This window comes from Cuculus canorus, chromosome 9 (genome assembly GCF_017976375.1).
Source record: "Cuculus canorus isolate bCucCan1 chromosome 9, bCucCan1.pri, whole genome shotgun sequence".
NCBI lineage: Eukaryota > Metazoa > Chordata > Aves > Cuculiformes > Cuculidae > Cuculus > Cuculus canorus.
In genome coordinates, this window is record NC_071409.1 from 13242888 (window position 1) to 13256226 (window position 13339).

A 13339-nucleotide genomic window follows, 5' to 3' on the forward strand; every position below is an offset into this window, starting at 1 on the left:
AACAAGGTCACTGAATAATGATAATTACTCTATTAGTGTAGAAGAGTTTCTGCAGGGTTATTGTATTGCAGGAATGTGGCAGAATCTGGATGAACATTTATCTAATATAGGATATAATAAAATCTTTTTGCAGATCCATAAATTAAAGAAAAATAATTTTCCTACACAGTTTGTCTTGTGTTTTGCAATATATGACATGCAGAAAAGGTCTGCCAGGTATGATATTTAGTAATGCAATGGAACTATTCTGTCATAGCTCTTTGGCTTACTTTAAAAAGTAATATGCCTTTGACAATAACAAATACAGAGGAAGATCCATAACAATATAAACAGACAGCAGTTTACTGCAAAAGCATAAAAATAACTAGTCCCTGTTGTAAAATGCACTGACACATTTTGTTTAAATATTGGCTGATTAACTTAAGGAAATAAGTTTCTACTGAATATTATTAGTTCAGTTTTAGTGCCAAAAATATAAGTGATAAACATCTTATTATTTTAATTCCAAAGTGGAAAAGGAAGCTGTGCTTTTCACATGAGACATGGGCATATACCTTGTGAATGCCTGTTAATACAAAAAAAAAAAAATAGAAAACAATTAAAAAGAAGAAAGCATAGAAGAAAAGAAAGCTTCTGTAAACAGAGCAGAAGACACAAAACATCCTCAAACCCATCTCATCTTACCTTGCACTGGAAATGAGCAATTCCAGTCTTAAGGGTCCTGCTATGTTCTTTCTCCTAACTTATCCCTAATGTTCAGCTTTCTTTCAGAGTTTTTATAGTCTCTGCTGTGGGCTACAAACTCCAATCCCTGCCTTTGCTTTCTCTTACATCATTTCTAAAGATTTTCCACTGATCCTTGCCCTAAACCTTTCTCTGTCCTGCAGTCTCACACACATACTTGCCTCACATTTGTTATATTTATTGCTCTGATCAAGATGATTACGTTATAATTAAAGGTCCAGGGGGTTATTGTTGTTTTTTTCCTTTTTTTTCTTTCAAGATTCAGACAGTGTTGGGAGTGGAAAGAATTTCAGCAGCATCACCATTCCTCTAATCTCTCACTTTTACAAAACTGCAGTACAGAAACCTGATGTCCTATTTTTTTCTTTTTTTTTTTTTTTTAAACTGTATTTCTCATGGACAAAGGGAATAACTTTAGAAGGACTATGTTAACTCCAGGAAGAAATTATTTAGTGCACTTTTAGTAGATCACCACTATTCTAAGATGATCATTAGAAAAGGGATGTGTTTCATAAAGCAGATCACAACAACTTAAATCTTCCAGTGTTTCAGTGCTTGAAATGATTGTAAAATGTGAGCTGTGAAGCTGCCTATCTTTCCTAGGCAGTACTAGAGGACTTATTTCTTTCCCTGTTTACCTCACTAGAATAAATCTATCTTCTCTTTTGCCTCCTCTTTTTTCGTCTCAGTTTTAATTGATTCACACAGCAATTGAAGACCCATTTGGGGGTCTAAAATTCCAACCTGTTCAGACTCCTTAACAGTTAATTCATAGTGACTTTATTCTCTAAACAGATAGGCACGGTACTTTCAAAACAGATTTTACTCTGACTTGTGGAAAGCTCTTCCTACACATAACAAACAGTAAAAGAAATTTCAAATGCAGCCTTACAATAGCTGGGAGAAATTCGCCAGCCAGGAAGCAAAACCTTTGATTTAATCATCTGCCTTGATCAGAGTGATTAAAAACAGAAGTTTAGTGATATCATAACACAGCTCATTTCCCAGAAGAAGATGGCAGCAGAATTTTGCATAGCTGCCTTCAAGTGCCAAATCAATAGAGCTCATTGCAAAGCATGTTTTTGCCACACTCCCTGACTGAGTTGTAAGGGGAAAAACAAGTAAATGGAGAATGAGAGGCTGCTCTCCTTTTAGATAAGTAATACACATTTTCTATTTCAAAATAAATGTGTCACTGTGCTCTTTCTACAAAAGCATGCAGTCTATAAGATTTCAGAAAAGGACAACGATAGACACAACTATCACCATCTCTGTCTAGGTGTGAAAGACTCAAATCTGAGTAATTAGCCATCTTCATGGGCTGCTACTGACCTTAGAACAAGACATATGTTTCCAGCACATAGTGGGGTTTTCTTGGCAATAACAACAACAACAACATTTAATTTCTTGCCTGAGTTGACTTAAATTTAGCAACAACTTACAGATACCGTTTTGATGGCTCCTGGAGAAGGCTGCTGAGGAAGCTTGCTAGATAATGAAAAAGGTATGCAGTGGTTACTTAGCCAACAGAACGTCAAAGGATCAGATATACTGAATAGTAATATGGTTCTATACTTACAATATAATTAGGTTAGGACAACCGAGAGTTTGGAAAGAATCTTTATTCATTTACAGTTAAGACAATAAACAAACATAATTTGATTTTCTCAACTACAAAGACAAAAAAGAAAGAAATGGGAGGAGGTGAGGATACAAGCCATGAAGCACTTTCTGTTACCATCCAAGAGAAAGACAAGCTTGCCTCCCTGCTGCCCTCATGCTATTGCAAGTATTTTCTGTAATTTTTCCAACACTAGCTTGCAAACCAATTGAGCTGGGTCAATGTTTTCTGTAATTCCTTTAGTAGAGACGCTCTTATTCAGAGAGCAAGAGTTAGCAAGGGTTCACTTGCCTAAGTGTTTAGAAATCTTGCTCTTTATCAGCCTTGCCTGTGAAAACTATATTTGGGTTTGTCAGACCTCATCTTCAATACCTTAGGAATGACACGTGAATACAGTGACACGTGCTTGCTAGTTTGACTGTATCATACGTCCAATGTTTTTCTTCTCCAACTAAAACATGTACCAGTTCTTTTAGATCACTGTGGTCTAAGTCGCAGAAATCCCCTCATTCTGTCGTTAAGTTGTCCCATGACGATTGTACCTGCCAGCCTTTTCAAATTATGGGACCCTTTCTATTGATCATTGATCGCTCACACAAGGTCACACATTTGTCTCTTGTAAATCAACATGAATAATGCAGGGCCCAGAAGGTGTTATGTATAAAGCAGTAGATCTACCCTCACAATAGGTCATGACCTTCAGGGTTTAGCATGGGAAATAAGGACAATATTGAAGTTATAAAAAGTGGAAATTTTTTTGAGTTTTGAAAGGTTTGCCCCAAAATTCTAAGAAATAATCCAAGAACTTTTTCTTTCCAAATAAAAATTACAATTTAATATTTATATAAAGAGCTGATCTCTACAAATCAGGTGCTCAGCTGATACTGATTCATATGGCTCTGAGATAAACAACTGAGATATTCCAAATTATGATGTCTTCAATCTAATTTTATTACTTCGGACAATAAATATTGGCCCAATTCTGACCAGCCTGAAAGTGGGTTAGTATTTCACCACATTAAACAAACATCCAGCATTTTGTAGCTGTATCACTGGTTCAGGGAGAACATCCAATACTACTTTTATTGCACTTACATTCAGATCTTGTCTAGAGAAGAGGAAACATTTTAAAATAAACACCACAGCTTTTCAGCCAATATAGAAGAGGGAATTTAAGAAACCAAGCTGAAAAAAACAAGCTGACTCCCACCTATTTTCATATAGATACACAGAGCCAGAAGCAGATGACTCACTGTAAGACAGGACTATGGAAGAGAGACCCTGCATTAACAATGTGCATGTATGTATTCCAATTAAAGGTACATTCTACCTTGGAAGGAAAAACTATATTGAGAGATCTATTCTTAGTTCTCCAAGCTATCAAAGCAGGTTTTGCTGTGTCATTTCCATTTAAGAAGACTCCTAACAGCTAGGTAGACTTTGAGAAGCAGAACCCACAAAGGAAAGGTAGCATACAAAACCAAAGACAGTAACATTCTTCAGGAATGTTAGGCTTGCTACTAGCAGCTTCTGTATATGTATTTTCAAAAAATCCTTTGTGCTAGAAGTACTTGTTGTAGGACGTGGGTCATTACAGCTAAGAATCCATAAAAAGCACTCACAAAAAAAAGCAACAGTCCCAAACCCAGACAGTTTATAGAAATGCAAGCTTTTTCTGTAACGGTCATGCTATGATGCAGAACAATGTGTTTGGAAATAAAAGAGACAGTTTATCTTTTGTGCCCATGCCATTGGCTCCCAGCCCAAGACAGCTGTGAGGAATGAAGATGGCCAAGAAGAGTAACAGGGCCTTCTGTGCTATGGACACAGTGTTCCACAGGATAGTGTATGAGAGGTAACAAAACCATACAAAGAGGTCTCAAAGTACTAGGCAAACAGTAATAAATTCTGGGCCAATACCAGCCTGGTCCTAATTCATACTGGCAACGCAGAAATAAAAATGAGTAGACTGTGTTTCCATCCCCTCTAGCTACGCTATTTGGAGTCAATGCTAAATATAAAAATGACAAACTGAGAATCAGTCCCATCTTTCTGTGCTAAGAAATGGAAAGAGGAGTGGTGCTGATGTTTTCACTCTGCTGTCTTCTCAAAGACATGTATACTGATGTCACCTGCCACAGAAATAAATGCTTTTTGATGCAGGAACCCTTGTAGCATAGTACACAAAGCAAAGAGCAGCAAAGTGTGCATATTGGCTGCAGGGCACAGAATTCCTAAATACAACCTAAATACAAATGTACCTAAATACAAATGTGGCAATGTAGCACAGCACTTAAAGCACAGCAGCAGCATAAATTCAGAGACATGCTCATAAGAAGAAAAAATAAGCCTGTTCTGAAACGCTGCCCTGATTGCATCCTTTTTTTCACACAACTGATTACTATTTTCCTTGTAGAGCCAAAAAGTGGAGTATGGTTCATTGACAGCAGGACAAAGGGTACAGATGAATTAAAGAAAGCAGCCAGCAGCAACACGACGGCAACGGTCTGCAGGAAAAGGGGAAGGTGAGTGATACTTATCAGGATTCCACATGTGGACCACTCACAACATCACAGGATGCAGCAGGAAATGTTACCGATAGTTTCTTACCTGACATGCAGGTATAGGAAGAAGAAGCCATGCAAAACATGGGGCTGGGCAGCTGTTTCTCCCTGGAAGCAATTCCTGCACCAAATAATGTTAGTAAGGCAAGTACTGTCCCCCGATTTTTAGTAAGCATGTTCCTAGGACAGTGGCTCGCACAGCGGCACCATCCCATGCTGGAAGCCAACTGAAGCGGAGCTGCTAGAGTAAACCTGGGCGTTTGGAGCAATTGATGCTGACTGATTAGATTTGCTTTCCTGTTTTGCTCTGGTTTCAATGTACTTCGTTTCTGCAACAGACCTCACAAACAAATGCTGTTGTAGAAATGAAGGCCTCTGGTATTTGTAAGAATTAAAGATCCCATGACAGTTCGTAAGTTCATCCTAATGCTCGGGCCAAATTGTAATACATTACTTGGCCACGTTTCCCCTATCATTTCAACTGGACCAGAGATTTTTGCTTGTCAGACCCACTGCGTCTTTCTGCAGTGAAGCTGTAATTTGCTAAACAGCTGCAACATCGCAACGGGATTAATCCAGGGTAAACCAGTAATCATCTCCAGTTACAGCACAAACATTAATCAGTCAATCACCGCCCTCTAGAGGTACCCACACTGCGGGCAGAGCTGATGTGGCTTTGCTGCAAATGAGTTATCTGACAGACAGAGCAGCTCTGTATGCAAGAGGAGGAAAGTATTTGCTGATTAGAGTAGATCCATGTACCATTACAGGCATAAATTACTAACACTGATTGTCAGCTCCTCGATTATTCCTGCCCTCTCCTGCCTGGGAGGTCACCCAGCTTGCAGCATTTTCATTCATATATTTTGCAGTCATGGTACTGCGGAGAGGAGTGAAACATGTGGGTAGATAGATGACACAGATGACACAGATGGTAATAAAAAGCAGTAAAAATAGCTCCCAGGCTAAACTTGCTTTTGTTACCCTTATTCTCCCTAAAACAATGTGTATAAACTAAGTCAGTGTCACAACTGTAAGAATGCATTGTGCCCACACTAGCTGGATGTGTTGGTGTAAGAAAGGAAGTAAGCCTTTATGTATAAACACAACTACACTCATTTCTTTCCTTGACTGGAATAGTTAAGAACTCTTGAAGGGAATAATATAAAGATTGATGAACAGCAAGTAACCAACCACATAACCAAGTGAAGAATATACTGTTTCTAGTGTGCAAAGAATTTGTTTGAATAGGTAATTATTTAAGGAGAAACTGTTCTGTGCAGAGACTTAGTGCAAGATTCTTGAGGCAGGAATAGCTCATAGCCAGGTTTCCTCAGACACATCCTCTTTTTTTCCAGCTGGAAATTCTTTCTAGGTGGAATACAGCAATTTTTCACATTTTTTTTCTGGCAGACTGGCCTGATGCACTGGCTTTCCTGTCTATAGCGGGATTCTCCAGGTATTCACACATATGCATATGTGTAGCCCCATACCTGAACATATGTTTCTGTTGCCAACATTTAATCAAAATAAAGAGCTGATGTCCAGGATCCCAGTAACCATTTTGTTGCCTATATTACCCTGGGATTCAGGAGTGCTATGTTCCATTGCTGAATCACAGCACAGGGGAGGCTGGAAGGCACCTCCAGAGACTGCCTAATCCAACACCCCTGCTCAAAGCAAGGTCAACTCAAGATACTTGGTTAGGGCTGTGTCCAGTCGAGTTTTGAATACCTCCAAGGACAGACACTCTCCCATCCCTCTAGGCAGCCTGTTCATTGTTCAGCCACTGCCATAGTAATAAAAAAAAAAAATAAAATTAAAAAAAAAGCAAAAACAACCACCCCATTTTTCCTGATGTTTAATTGGAATTTCCCGTATTCAGTTTGTGCCCACTGCCTCATGTACTTTTACTGCACACCACTGAAAAGAGTCCACTTCAGCGGTTTTCACTCCCCCATCAGGTATTTACCCACGTTGTCCCTGCTCTCCAGTCCCACCTCTCTCATGCCCTCCTCATATACGCCGGATGTTCCGAGCCCTTAATCACCTTTGTGGCCCTTCCAGTACTCCCAGGCCTCTCTCGTACTGGGCGGACCAGCACTCCAGAGGTGTGCACACACTAACAGCCTGGGATGCTGTTCACTGCCAGTCCTGCAAGGGCAGTGCTGGCTTATGGGCACCTCACCTGCCAGGACCCTCAGGTCTTTTCTAAAAGCTGCTTTCCAGACACCCAACCCTCAGCCTGCATTGGTTCATGGTGTGAGTCTCAGTTTCACTGCTGCTTTGACTGGATGACCTTGGGTTCAGCTCTCTGGCCCTTACTGACCGCACTCTTGATGTTACTGGCATCCTTTGTAAGGAGATTTAAAACTTTCGTAGTCTGAGGTGTCATCTTTACTTATTCTTCATAGGTAAGTATCCTATCATCCTCTGTCACCGTGTGACCGCTCGTATCGAAAATACTCACTTCCACATGGGCTTTTATAGCAGTCACTGTCCTGCTGCCAAAGCGTTGCCTCAAAGATTTTATTTAACTTACCTTCTCTGCTGCAGTGTCCTTTATTTAGGAGCTTACAACGCACATACATATGCACATATTATACTGCTACACTACAGGTCTGGAAACTGAGACAGAATACTGAGCATTGTACAGTATCCTATAGCCAGGAGCTATAGCATCCTCATCAGAACATAACAGAAAATGCCCTTTGATCTTACCAGCTTCTTTTCCCTCTGTGGCTGCTGTATCCTAGCATTAGCCAAGAAGCCAGATGGAACTTCTAATTTTGTTCCCATAGGGAGTGCAGGGCAGCAAATATTATCTGTGAACATTATTTCACTTCTGCACAGAGCTGAACAATTTGTGCACTAAATATTTGTGATTAAAACTGAGAAACTACCAATTTAAAAATTTTGGCATCCTAACACTGCCTGCTTATATTTGCTGTGTGTTTCTTCTTCCTCTTCTGCATCATGCCAGTCGCTTGGATGGATCCTTCCCCTCTGCAGGCTAAGGTTTGTCTTTAATGAACATTTTTCATGAGGATCTCTGCTCTGCAGAAAACTGAGTTCCTTCATGGATTTTTCTATCCCATTTGAAGTTACAGTGTCCAAGCACTTTGGAAACAAACTGATTCATTGTTTTCACAACACCTTCAGGGGCAAAGAAGTACAATTATCCCCTGCCAAATTTCAGAGCCTAGCTCTAAAAGTGCACGTTTGTCACAGCTTCTCTATATAACTCTCTCCCTAGTCATACATAGCAGAAAGGAGGCTTGTATCATGCACAGCATTAAGTCATTATAACTATAGGCATTGCTGCTGGCATGCTAATGAAACTGTATAAATCATTATTGATTCATGCGAGCAACGTAATCCTCTGGGCTTTAGTTACTCACACCATTCTGGGCTGTGTCCAAAACCTACATGCTGCCCTCCCCAAGACATGGCTGCTCTCCAGAGCCTGTTCAGTGCCTCTCCCCACCTGCCTCCCTTCGTCCTCATCTTCACAAAAGGCTCCTGCATCTTAACACAAAGACTTTAGAAGAAGGGGCAAAAACACCCTCCTTCCACTTGGTTGGCCCATTTATCCCAGGTGCGAATCAACTAGATGGCATGTGGGAGAAGGTTGGCCCTCTACCTCTGTAAGGGCAGACATAGGGAATTTGTGCTTACTTTACAATTAGACTTGGAAGCCAGGAGCAAGAACATAATAGAGTTTCTTGTGTAACCATATATTTATTTTGGTTACGTGCGGCTTCAAGACAAATCTAAAATGGTGCTGGACCATGTTGCTGCCCTCAAAAGAAGTTTGTCAGCACAGTAACAATAATGTTCTGCTTCTGAAAATGATGTGCTGGGCTTTATGGTCAGCTTTTAGGTTTGAATGCTTTTTTTCCACTTTGATATTTGAGCCCTCCTTTCAAAGCAAATCCTTCGAGTGTGTACATGGCTCTCCAAGCAATGGTCAGGGGAGGACATAGTCAAGCACAAAAAAAAAATATGCTGACGGCATCTGAAAACGATTTGTAATCTCTTAGCCGCATGAGCTCAGTCGCATTAACATAGTGATTTAAATACTGTGGATGGCTTTTCTGATGTTCTTTTAGAAATTTCTTATTGGAATTATTAAGCATCCAAAATATATTTAAAACCAACGAAACAACCAGTGGAATGAAACCCGACAAATAATACTGACTAAGCACTCCAAGCCCTATCTTGCAGCCCCAAATCAAACACATTGCTACCAAGCATACAACTCCAGTTACTGTATGGGACAGCATCTGGAACTGGACTACTGAACTACATCATGCCTCAGAAGCTGTGATGGTGCATCACAAAAGGATCCTCCATGGGTCTGAAGCATCTACATTCCCCACAGCCCAGCCTTGCCATAGTAAAGACGAATGACATTGTGAGGTTTTTGGTGCCTCGCACATCAGATGTGCGTAAGCTGTGGCCACAAGGAGTGGCTGACTTTTTTTTTGTAAATGCTGTGATAAAATTAGAAAAAATAACAGCACATGGTAAATAATACAAGGAGTGTTCTGAACACAAAAACAGAGGTGGGCTGCCAAGGCTGCCAATGAAAAAGGAACAGACCCTTCACACTGCCACAGATACCTCACTGCTGGTTACCGAGTGCAGAAATTCTGCCCTCAGCAGTGTGGTGGCATGGCTCCATCGGGCTGGGGGATGCCAGGTGGCTGAGCAGAATAGGACTGGTTGCACACAGACATTACCAGGCACATAATGATGCCACTAGTGTCAGTCCTGCTCCTACAAAATGCTCAGGGACATCCAGCACTGTCAGGAGCAGAGAGTGCCCTTTTCATTGAGAGACGAATTGGGTTTGCACTGGACCAAACAGAGAGCCAACAAATGGAAAACACAGTCAACTGCCAGCCAGTCCTGGTCTTCCCATTCCAGACACAGGACTGGCTTCTTTTTAGGCAGGTTATAAGTGGAATAACTGCTCTCAACTCAATAGCCCTAATAGAGAGTGCTGTCATCACACTGTAGTCAGTGGAGTTATCTGTGATTTACACCACTACAAACAAAACCAAACCCTGGCTGCAAAGACTGAATGGAGAGAAAAATCAGACCCTTCTTCTTCAAGGCATTTGTCACACACAACCACTACTTGCAGCACCCTGACCTTTCCCTTCTTCCATCCTTCTTTTCCCACCTGGTCCTATAAGTTCCTCAGACCAAAGGCTGTCTTTTGCTATTCAGTGAAGTTTTTTTTCCCCCTCCATCTCAAGCAGGTCTCTACTCTACTGCCACACAAATAACGCAATGTAACTAGCATTCCCCTTGGGGATCAGCTAGGGTTAATGAACAGCATTTGACACTGAACTGCAAACCTCTTCCCTTCACCTGTTGACTGCACGTGCTTTGAAGGCAGCTGGGCACACCAGCCAGAGACTCTCCAGGTTGTTTTCTGAGGGGCTATGGGAAATACTTCATGTCAGAAAAGGAAGTTTAAGCTAAGCGTACAGCCACGTGGTTAGAAAGTAGAGAAACCTCAGCCTGGAGCTGACAGTGACTGATGACTGTAGGTGCTGTGAGCATTCGCTGCTCCTCATGTTACCCAAATGTCAGAGTTTTAAAGTGATGTTCTTAAAGCACCACAGGACTGCAAAGATCTGTGTAAACTGAGAGGATAATCATCATGCAAGCAGATCATGAGCTGTTTGACTGTGTTGAAATTATATTATTTGGTATCCCTCTAATTTGTCACGTGACTTGACACTAGGAAAGAAAAAACATATTGTGTTTTTATGCTCTGGGTCCACGACAATTGCTTTTCCTGCAGCAGACAATGATTTGTAAAGTGAGCTTTCTTATTCCCAAACCACCCAAAATTTTGCAAATTGGTTTCCACGAATTTGAAGTAGTTAAGAAATAACCTTGGCTTGGGGACTGGCTCTGTTACGAGGCTTTCGCTGCCATGACAGCTAGCTGGGGGAAGATAGTTATTTCTAAATTACTCTATTTTTACATTAATATTTCTTTTAGAGTAAAACAGCAGTAGAAGCAGTATTATTTCCATTACTTGCTCTGAAACAGGATAACTCCTAGGAACCACAACTTTTTATAATCTGATCATAGGCATCTCTGCTCGTTTCATATGGAAGTATATCCAATGCCTTCCCAGTCTGAAGCCTGGGCTCAATGTGGAAGTGCAGGGAGCAGCCTCTTTTCTCCTTTGTGCTAGGAATTGGCAGCAGAAATATATCACACTTTACAGCCAACCTTGAATGGCCAAAACCATACAGCCCTAAATTACAAAATCTTGCATCAAAAAGATAAGGCTAGGAGTTCTCATTTCAGGAAATCATCAGCTGCTGTTCACCCAGCTTGGGGCTAGATTTGAATCCACGATGCAGAATTTCAGATAGAAATATTTGATTTGCATATCTTAGTCAGGAGCACTGATACTCAAAACCACAGGTATTTAAGCATAAAGAGGTCAAAGAGCACCTGTGTGTGAAGCTCTACAACCCAGATCTGTCCAGAGCTGTCCTGTCCCTTTCCAGTTCTGTTTGGCCGCACTCTGTTTTGAAGGGTACAGAAAGCCAGAACAGAAAGGATTGAAGGGAGGTCCTCTCAGCTAATATCACCGTCCCCTTGCTCCTCTTTTTACCTTTGGAGAACTCACTACTTTCTATAATCGGGTCCAGGTTTTGCAGCGCACTAGAAGTGGCAGCAACAGAGAAAGCAGGGAGGTGCTACCTGTCCTGTATTACTACAGAGTGAGACATCACACGATATGCTGAGCCTTTCCCCACCTGCGAAATGTCCAGCTTACATCAAGAGCTATGACACGTCTGGATTAGGGATTAAGTCAAATATTTTCAAAGCTCTTGTTCTAGTAATAAGGGCCTAAATTTGGCATCCTCTGAATGCTCTGAGGATGCAAGCACTGATATGTCTTGATTGTTTCATTGGGCTCTTCATGCTTCAGGAAATCAAATGTGCAATTTTAAGGTTTTCACAGAAATTGCTAAAAGTGATTTAATGGCTCACTTTAAAAAAATTAAAATATTTGTCATGAAAAAAAGGAGTCCAGCAACTTACAGAGGGAGAAAGGGGGCAGGAAGATGGGTAAACAAATTGAGAGGCACAAGACTGAGCTGCATTCCAAGCACACAGTGGAAAATGCAGGCCAGTGCCAGCAGCTGATAATCCAAATTCTCTTTCTATGCACCGACCTCTTCTGAGAAAAGGAAAGAATTTAAAGGAGCGTAAATGATAACTGTACACATTCTGGAAGCAAACCTAAAAGCACTGCCAGGAAAAATCACCCTTCTTGTTACAGAGCCATTAACACATTCCCTTCTGTTTCCATCCGGGCAGCAGAGCTCACACCTACAGAGGGAGCGGGGAGAGAGGGAACGCTTCTCGCTCTGTAATACACAGTCTGTCCTCAGCACAGCAGGAGGATGAATATTAAATCTGAATGGTAGGATAGTGACACATTATTGGGAAAAGCCACCGTAACACACTGAATGTTGATACCCAGGCAGGCACGGAGCACATGAACAGAGCAAATGTTGCACCCGTGGGAGTTCCCAGCAGACAAGGTGCAGGTCATTTTCTCCTTCCCCTCCCACAAGGAATAACAAGCACTGCTTTAGGTACTGCTATCCAAAGTGCTGGGAACTAAGGAAATGGTCCTAGCTATTTTTTTAAGAATGACAATGTTCACCCCTTTTACATGCTACAGATGGCTGTAGTAAAAACAACAGAATCACCAAAATACCAGCAGTTCAATCCACAGATAACATAAATCTGCAGAGTTTGTTTTTCCTTGTTCTTCACACAACTATAACCCCACACAGGTACTCTACTCTGCATTATATTTCTCCCTGCATGCTGCTCCGTGCCTCCACCTGGATCCAGTGGGATGGAAATCATATTCATTTTGCACACCTATTTTATGCCAATTTTGTTTAGAAACTTGGGTCAGTTTACACACTGATTAGATCCAATTTGCACAGATAATCAGGTTTGCAAAATCTGTCCCAAAGACTTCCAGTGGAGGATATTCCTGCTTACCCTAACTTTATATTTGGCCCATTGGCCGTGGTCATTGCAGGATCGAGGCAGTGTCAGTATTATGAACAAAGGACTAAATGTTCTTTAGTGCTGATGAAAATCCCTAGAAAATCACTAAAATCAATGGAGATATTCCAGATGAGGTAGGTATATGGCTCAACAAATATAGTGGAACAGAAAACATCCACAGATACAGGAGAAGATGTTGTCCAGATGGTTAAGCTAGCCTGGTGTCTGTCAGGAACACATCCCTTAACACCCATGCAAAAACCTTTTGCACTGCGGCTTTAGCCCATGACACTTATCTTCCTGTCACTGGCCCAAAACTGCTGATTTTGTTGGC

General features: G+C 41.2%; 1 protein-coding gene across 4 annotated transcripts in view; it reads right to left on the minus strand.

The window, feature by feature from the left end:
• Positions 1-13339, minus strand: part of OSTN (osteocrin) — a 49312-nt gene that overhangs the window by 14345 nt on the left and 21628 nt on the right. The window contains exon 1 of one of the 4 annotated variants that reach the window (XM_054075021.1): positions 685-778. The exons of the other annotated variants lie outside the window; for them this stretch is intronic. The gene's annotated coding sequence lies outside the window, so the exon portion shown is untranslated. Of the gene's footprint in view, positions 1-684; positions 779-13339 lie in introns of those variants that run through there. 4 annotated transcript variants of the gene reach the window in all.